Genomic DNA, 7984 nt, shown 5'->3' with positions numbered 1-7984 from the left:
CAGTGAAACAATCAGCTGCATCAGAACCTCACAAGATCTCTCCAGCTGCCTTTCTCAATGTGCCCTTGTGAGCAGAAGAGCACTGCAGTCATCATGCCCCAATGCCCCTATCTGCAGTGACACAGATACCCTTTATTTGGGCAAAAGCCTAGTAAGTTTTTAGGTGTGTAGGATTAGCAGAAGTAGCTATGATCATGATGCCCCATCATTATAGCTATGTCTGAAGATGCAGGATTATTATGAGAATGATGATAGACAGTTGCTTGCTTATTTATGAAACTATAAGAGGAGAAATGACATTATGTTCTCTGTGACATATGTTTATTGATTTACCTTCATCCTTTCTCAATATGATGATATCTATCATAAGCATGGTCAAAGAGGACAGTAGAGGAGAGCAAGTTTTCTGGATCTCCCTTCAAAGGAAGTAAAATAATGGGTCGATGATATTGGGAGAATGACAGCCTTCAACATCTCCTGCTTTTCCACATTCCCAAAGATGGTCTGGTACATTCTGGAGGTGGGAAAGGGGCAGCAACGTCTTGTCTGTTGCATAGATCAGTTGAACAGCACTTTGTAATGAGAATGCTTCCTTCAGTCATCCTTACAGTGTCACACTTTCTTTTCTCCAGCCTGGAAGCACAAGTTGTTTTAACTCCATCAAGATGTAAAGTATCTGATGGGAAAACAACAGTGAAAAGTGTTAGTTAGAATTCTCTGTCAAGTATATAGTTCTGTAACCATGATAGTTACATTGTGTTTCCAAGGGGGTGTTCCCACTTGCGATTTACAACAGTTTAAAATACACCGGTATCAGTTAAATCAATTCAAAATAACCCTGGTCTTATCCCGCGTTCCGAATCGCTTTTTTTTCTTCGTTCTCATTTACCAATTGATTTGCTTTAAGTGATCCACTTTTGTTCCTATTCAAATAAAACGGTGTACATATAAACCAGTGTTAGCCTTATTTTGTTCCCACTCACCATTTTGGGGCTGTCAATCAAAGCAACGTCATCATAACGTCACTTTTAAATTTCATGGTTTGTTATAAAAGAGCCAATGAGGAGGCGCTTAAAGTGCCTATGAGTCCTGCAATTATTCGTGGGGAAGGATGGTTGAGGGAGAGAAAACTGCCTCCCCAAAGCACTTCTGCTGCCTTGCAAGAAAGAACCCAGGCTGGGGGAGGCTGCAGGCAAAGCGAATTTGGGGAACCCAAGCTGTTTCCAGAGGAACGATGGGATGGGTTTTGCAGGACAGCATCCCCGCTTCATGGCTCCCAAGACAGCCAGGGAGCATCCCTTCAGAGAGCCCAGAGATCAATGGGGGAGGCTGAAGGCAAAGCGAATTTGGGGAACCCAAGCTGTTTCCAGAGGAACTATGGGATGGGTGTTGCAGGACAGCATCCCCGCTTCATGGCTCTACAGACAGCCCAGGGAGGGATCACTCTTCCCCAAAGATTCTCTTTCCAGGGTTGGAAAATGGGATCAAGGAGGAGAAGGCAGATTCCGTTTGGGAAAGAGAGATGGAAAGGCTTTATTTTCCCCGAGATCGCTGTGCATCCTCCCTCTCCTCCGTTACAAATGGTGTTCAATGATACACACACACACACACACACACACACACGGTTTCCTGTGTCTCCCCAGATTGGGAAAGAGAGATGGAAAGGCTCTATTTCCCCAGAGATTGCTGTGCATCCTCCCTCTCCTCCGTTACAAATGGGCGCTCCCCACACAGAGGGGAGGTTGCAATCCACCAGGGGAAGCCTTTAAGAGTCCTTTGGCAGATGCAGGCGCTTGAGCAGCCAGGACTTCAGGCGCTTAAGTGCTGAAGAGATTAAGCGCCTGTAAACCATTAAAATAAAATTTAAAAAAAAACCCTTATCTCTTATTGAAAGACCACAGCGGACAAAGGGGTGAAGAAGCAAAGATGGCGATGGCCACAACAGATGGGGACACAAAGGGCGACTCCCCCAAGCCAGCCCATTGCGCTCCACTCCTCCCATCCAGCTAACCCGATTTCTGAGGCTGATCGTTCTATTTCAATAACCCAATTCCTATCTCGAATCAAGGAAAAAATGTAGGTTCGACTCTTCTATTTTTTTAACATGGGTTATATGCCTTTAACACTGATTAAATTAAAATCCGATTGATGATTCGAATTTTAGTGGGAACGATTGCGGGTTGCTCTAGAACTGTGCTAGAGGTAATTCGGTTTCTAATAGGAACGATGTACCTTGGATTCGATTTGTAGCACGGAGTATAAGCCAATGGGAACACCCCCCAAGCCTAACCCTCTCCTGGTTCCTCCTTATCAGGCAGCAGCCACTACAATCAATGGGGACTGTTCCCCTGTTGAACAGAAAGCATGTGACTGATGTTCCCATCACCCCCCATGAGTGATCTCCATTGTGACAGGTTCATAAATTATTTTGAGTTGCATTTTGTTTTAACCTATGTTCTGAACTAGCCTGAGTTTCATATTAGAAGAAAGCCACAATATACATTCAGTAGGTATTTAAATAAACATATTTTGATCATAACAGATATCATGTCCCCTTAGTCTTACTGGCTAGAATCCTGTTGGTGAAACAGGCTTCTGCAACTGGAGTCAGGTGAGCTGATGTATTTTATCCTGCTTTGCAAAGCACCAACACCTCCTCCATCAGCACAAAAGACAGCTTACAAGCGGGGGAGGAGCAATGTGCTGTGGTCATCTGGTGTCCAGGGAAGGGCAGGGAGGATCTGGGCTGCACTTTTGTATCTGGAGGAAGAGAGTTGATGCTTCCCTCCCATAAGTAGTCATGAAATGGGATGTGGATATGAATGAATCTGGGAATTAGATTCCCTCTGCAGTTAAAAACTAGGACATGTGTAGCAGAAAAACATCAGGGTGTGATCAAGATTGCAAAGGTTATGAATGAGGAGGAGCATACAAGTTAGGAAAAGCTGCAGCAGTTTGCTTTTGCTTGAGTTTACTTAGAAGAACAAGATTCTGCATCTTTCTCTCCATTCCTCCAACTGAGTTAAGAGCAAACTATATTTGTACTGTGACCTCTATTGGCACCAACAAAACTAAGTGGAAGAGGAAAGGAGGAAAATGGAAGGAGGCGAGAGAAATGTTAAAAGCAGCTGAAAAAAATGGAACTGTCTCTGGTAAATGAAGACATTTGTAGGGTATGATGCTCTCAGATTAGAGCATTGCCATAAAGCTCCATGGTTCTTATGATTCTGGATAAAGCAAAGGTCTGGTCTTAGTAATTCATATGAGTGGGCATTACCTGGATTATAAAGGGTTTGTGAGAAACACGTCCCATTGGTCTCACATGTAGGTTTATATCTTTTACAGTATTCCAAGTCGATGGTATAACATTGATTACATACGAGTCCCTGGGCTACAAGAAATGGGGAGAGAGAATAAAGATTTTAAAGGATATTCACACTTTTTAGGCATTTAAACAAACTGAAATGTGAAACATGAGGTCTAGGAAAACATGAAGAGCCAAGGTGCATAAAACCAAAGGCCTATTGAGACTAAAATTCTGTTTACAAAGTGGCCAACCAGATGCAAGACATGACCATCATCCCACCGTACTCCTTGTCTTTCCCAACAACTAATATTCAGAGACATACAGGCGGGTTACAGACCACCATATAGTATGCGCTCTGCACGTACTAGGGTTAGGAAGGGTCTTACCTTCCTCACGGCCCTTCTTCCTACTACGCACGGAGCGCGTCCTTAATGGCAGCACCCATCCACATGGGTGCTGCCATTGTTACGTTGTGGATGCGCAGTGTCCAGACGTGTCGCGGCAGAAGTGACGCCGCAAAAGTGCGCCTTGCGCCTTGTGGCGCCACTTCCTGGGCCCAGGAAGGAGTGTGATTTCCGCGTTCCTTTCCTGGAGCATTCGGGAGCCACGCGGTTTGGCCGCTGTGGCTCCCGGATGCTGCAAACAGTGGCAGAGGGAGACCAGCTGCCGGAGGGCGGTTTGTAACCCACCACAGACTATTATATGTGAGAAAATATATAGCAACCACATACCCTCCAGCTTTTCACACATGGAAATTGGGACACCTGTGGCCAAGGTACATCAGAGTGTGATCAAGTTAGGAGTAGAAAAAATAGGTTAGAAGAAGCTGCAGCAGTTGGCCTTTGCCTGAGCCTACTGGGAAGTCCTAGAACCACCCTTGTTCTTCCTCCTGTTAACAGAGTGCAAACTGTCTTTACACTTGAAACTCAGCCTGTAATTGAGTGGAAGATGGGAAGAGATAGTGGGGCACTTTGAAAGCAGTTGAAAATGTTGGATGACAGAAGAATAACTGAAGTTGTCTGTGTGAAATTGAGACAGTTGGCAGAGAAGGAATCCTGGTAAATTGGCACAATAACCTTATTTTCCTCATATTTTCCAAATCCAGGAGTAACGTTAGGGGAGTGAATGGAGTACAGACTGCCTCCAGTCAGATCCCAAGGATGTATGTGACACCACTGTTCCCCCAGAATCTGCATTTTGGCAGAAACGGGCTTGGCATTCAGCTGTGCTCCTTTAAAAAGCTGGACTTCTGGGGAAGAGATAGTGTAGGTGAGTCAAGGAACACTTATATTTATTTATATCCTGCTCTTATCCCAGGACTGGTACTCAGAGCGGCTTCACAGCATTAAAAAACAAACAAACAAACAAACAAACAAAAAGTACAATGAAAAACATTTTTAAAATAAATAAATAAATAACGTACATTAAAAAGAATGATTAAACTAGTCCAACATTCCAGCCTGTCCTTATAGTAATTCCTTAAGTGCCTGTTTGAACAGGTAGGTCTTCACCTGCTGGCGGAAAGCCATCAAGGAGAGAGCCATTCTTATCTCCCTGGGCAGGGAGTTCCAGAGTCTAGGGGCAGCCACTGAGAAGGCCCTCTCTCATGTCCCCACCAACCGTGTTTGTGAAGGTGTTGGGATGGAGAGAAGGGCTTCTCCAGAGGATCTCAGAGTCAGGGCAGGTTCATACCAGGAGAAACGGTCTGCCAAATAGTGTGGACCTGAGCCATGAAAGGCTTTGTAGGTTATAACCAGTACCTTGAATTGTGCCCAGAAACAAACTGAAGCCAATGAAGCTGTTTCAACAGGGGAGTTGTATGGTCTCTGTAATCTGTGCCTGTTAACAGCCTGGCACACTTGGATGAAAAGGAGAGATCTTAGAGGGTTTCTTTTAGAAAAAATAAAGAAAGGAAAAAGGAAAATAAAAAAATGATGTTATTTTTCATCTATTTAAAAAAACAAATATATGTGCAAAAATGATTTTATAACAGAAAGGTGTAGAAAGTGGGAGGGAAGGAGGGAGGGAGGGAAAAGGCTTGCAACAAGTTTGTAGAGCAATTAAAATAATTAAAAGTATGTAAGATTTATCTGACAAGCTAGTAGGGGATCTCAATTAATTTATCTCATCTCATTTGAGAGGTAGGGAAGATGGGGAAGGTTTCCCTCCCCAATTATAAAAAAATGAATCAGGAATAAAGAAGAGAGCATTAATCCACTAAATCTCCCAACTGTCTTTATGAGATCATGGAAGAAGAAACTTGTTTCCACATTATCTATTGCTTAAACTTCATGTTGCGCCTACAGAAAGCATGTTGCACATGTCACATTCCTAGACTCTGGCTCTACACTCTGGAGCTCTATGGGAAAATATTTCTGTCAGGAATATGGATTATACTGTTAGATGTAAGTGAATACACCCAGCCAAAAAGTTTAAAACAGTCTGAATCTAACAATTCTTGATTTTTTTTCTCCTTTTAAATAAACTGAAATGAAAATTCCCAGCATCTGAACCTTGGCCAGGGAGAAGGCTATTTGGTCTTTAAAATGTTTTAGAGTTTACTTTCTCAAAGTCCCAGTCATTATGGACGATGGTAGAGATTTATTGGAAATGCAGTCCAAATCATCATAGCTTCCCTGCTCCTCATCCTGGGGACCGAAGACGATTCTCTCAGTCCCCATTCTAACACTATCTTTATCCATTTACCTATTACCTTACCAATTGAGTAGATGAAGAGAGTAAAAATGCCATGAAGAAGAATTGCCTTCATTCTTGATCAGTATTTGCAGCTTCTGAAGGGAAGGAGAGTGAGGAACAGAACAAATTATCTAAGAGACGTGAAGCTGTTCAGGTAATTCTAGGTAGACGTGTATCTCCCATTTATTGTCCCTAAGATGCTAAACTGGCCAATGGGGTTGGGAGTAATGCATGGAAGTGTCTCAATGCTTATTTTTTGGACAGATACCAGACTAATAAGTGCTTCTAATTAGTGCCTTGTGGGTGGTAAACTTTTGGGAATAGTGTGCTAGCAATTATACTGCTTGATTTCTCATAAATGGAACAAGCAAGGGGGAGGGCCTCCACATAAGCCAAAGATTGAAACAGGACACATACATATTGTAGGATTCCAAGCTGTTATTTTTCATGAAGTCAGCTTGGACATATGGTGACCCTATGAAAAATATACCATCATGAGCCCCAGTCATCAACCCTGTGCCTGTCTTGCAAATCCCATTGGATGGAGCTATGGCAGTTAAACTGGCATCTTAAGGATTGAACAGACTGGCAAAAAATCCGGGTCCTGGCAGCTTGGGGGGGGGGTGGTGGTGGTGGTGGTGGCATACGCATAATACAAGAACACCGTGAAGCTGACCCACTCACCACACAGTGGCAGCATTGTGATGTTTTCATGGAGTGGCATTTGGATACCGCATGCTGTGGAAATGCAGAAAAACCACAGATGAAGCTGCAAGGGCACCTTTTCCCAGTGCAAAAAGGAGCGGCTGTCTGCTGCTTCTTTTGGCGCCAGAAGAAGACCAAGTTGGGGGAATGGCTTATGGTTGCCAAAGCAACCAATCTGGCACATAACCAATCTGGCATCCTGGCAGCTTGGGGGGGGGGGGTGGCATACGCACAGTGCAAGAACACCGTGAAGCTGCCCCACTCACCACACATTGCTGCAGAAACGCAGAAAAACCACAGGTGCGGCTGCAAGGGCACCTTTTCTCACTGCAAAAAGGAGCAGCTTTCTGACGTTTCTTTTGGCGCCAGGAAAATGCCAAGTTGGGGGAGTGGCATATGGTTGTCACAGTCCCAACCCAGAGATCAAAGGAATGGTGGTAAGCCGCTCCTTCAGGGCAGCCATAGTGCTCTAAATATGTAGTGTAAAAGGGTCTCAGGCCATAGGGAGCATTGTGGGAAATTCTCAAAAAGATTCATCTGCCTAGTGCCAAAGAAATTCAGGCATAGTCCACTTCCAAGGTACTACTCGACAGGAAAGTTAGGATATATATCTACACAGCTGTTTGATTTAAACTTATCATTAAACATGTGGTGTTTGAGGTGTATCAAAACATGCGTAGGTGAAGCATCTGGCTCTTCTGGGAAGAAATACAATAGTGTCTGAACAGGTTGTTCCCATAATTCTGAAATCATGTTTCTTCTGTGGGGACTACCATGATGTGGAAGAAAAGGATTGCTAATATTCTGACATAAAAGAAATACAGTCGTTACAAAGCAATTGTGAAATACTTACCCAGAACAGGTTCACTTCGAAACATTTCACCAATGTCTGTGCTCTCATAATTACACTGAAATTATGGTGGTCAGTTCAAATCTCTGCACACACTCCATCTGCTGAGTGTTTGTTACAGAAATGTCCCTTCACTATAGTTGCATAAAGAGTAGTTCTGGCATTAGCAGAAGTAACCATTTTTAAAGAGCGAGGGGACTTCCATCTTATTCCTCTACCGACCCCCCCCCCCCCCAATACCCAGGACTTCCTCCCATTTTTATTCAACCACCCATTCACCTGGGGTTAGTTAGCTTGAGCCCTTTTACAGGTCTTGAACTCGCAACCTTACAGTTTTGAGTGAGAGGCTGCAGGAACATCCAATGATATATTTCCTATGTGAAGTCGAAGGCTTTCATGGCCAGCATCCCTAGTACTTTGTGGGT

General features: G+C 43.8%; 1 long non-coding RNA gene across 1 annotated transcript; it reads right to left on the bottom strand.

The window, feature by feature from the left end:
* Window positions 1-351: 351 nt before the first annotated feature.
* Window positions 352-6144, bottom strand: LOC149321034 (uncharacterized). Its single transcript, XR_016277246.1, has 3 exons — window positions 6026-6144; window positions 3278-3391; window positions 352-676 (listed from the first exon to the last, which is right to left on the bottom strand). It is a non-coding gene; the product is annotated as an uncharacterized LOC149321034 (long non-coding RNA).
* Window positions 6145-7984: the final 1840 nt, after the last annotated feature.

Source organism: Sceloporus occidentalis, unplaced genomic scaffold (genome assembly GCF_023333645.1).
Source record: "Sceloporus occidentalis isolate IW3139 unplaced genomic scaffold, rSceOcc1.0.p SCAF_1, whole genome shotgun sequence".
Classification (NCBI taxonomy): domain Eukaryota; kingdom Metazoa; phylum Chordata; class Lepidosauria; order Squamata; family Phrynosomatidae; genus Sceloporus; species Sceloporus occidentalis.
Note: the sequence above shows the minus strand (reverse complement) of the source record. Positions and strands in the feature narration are given on the sequence as shown.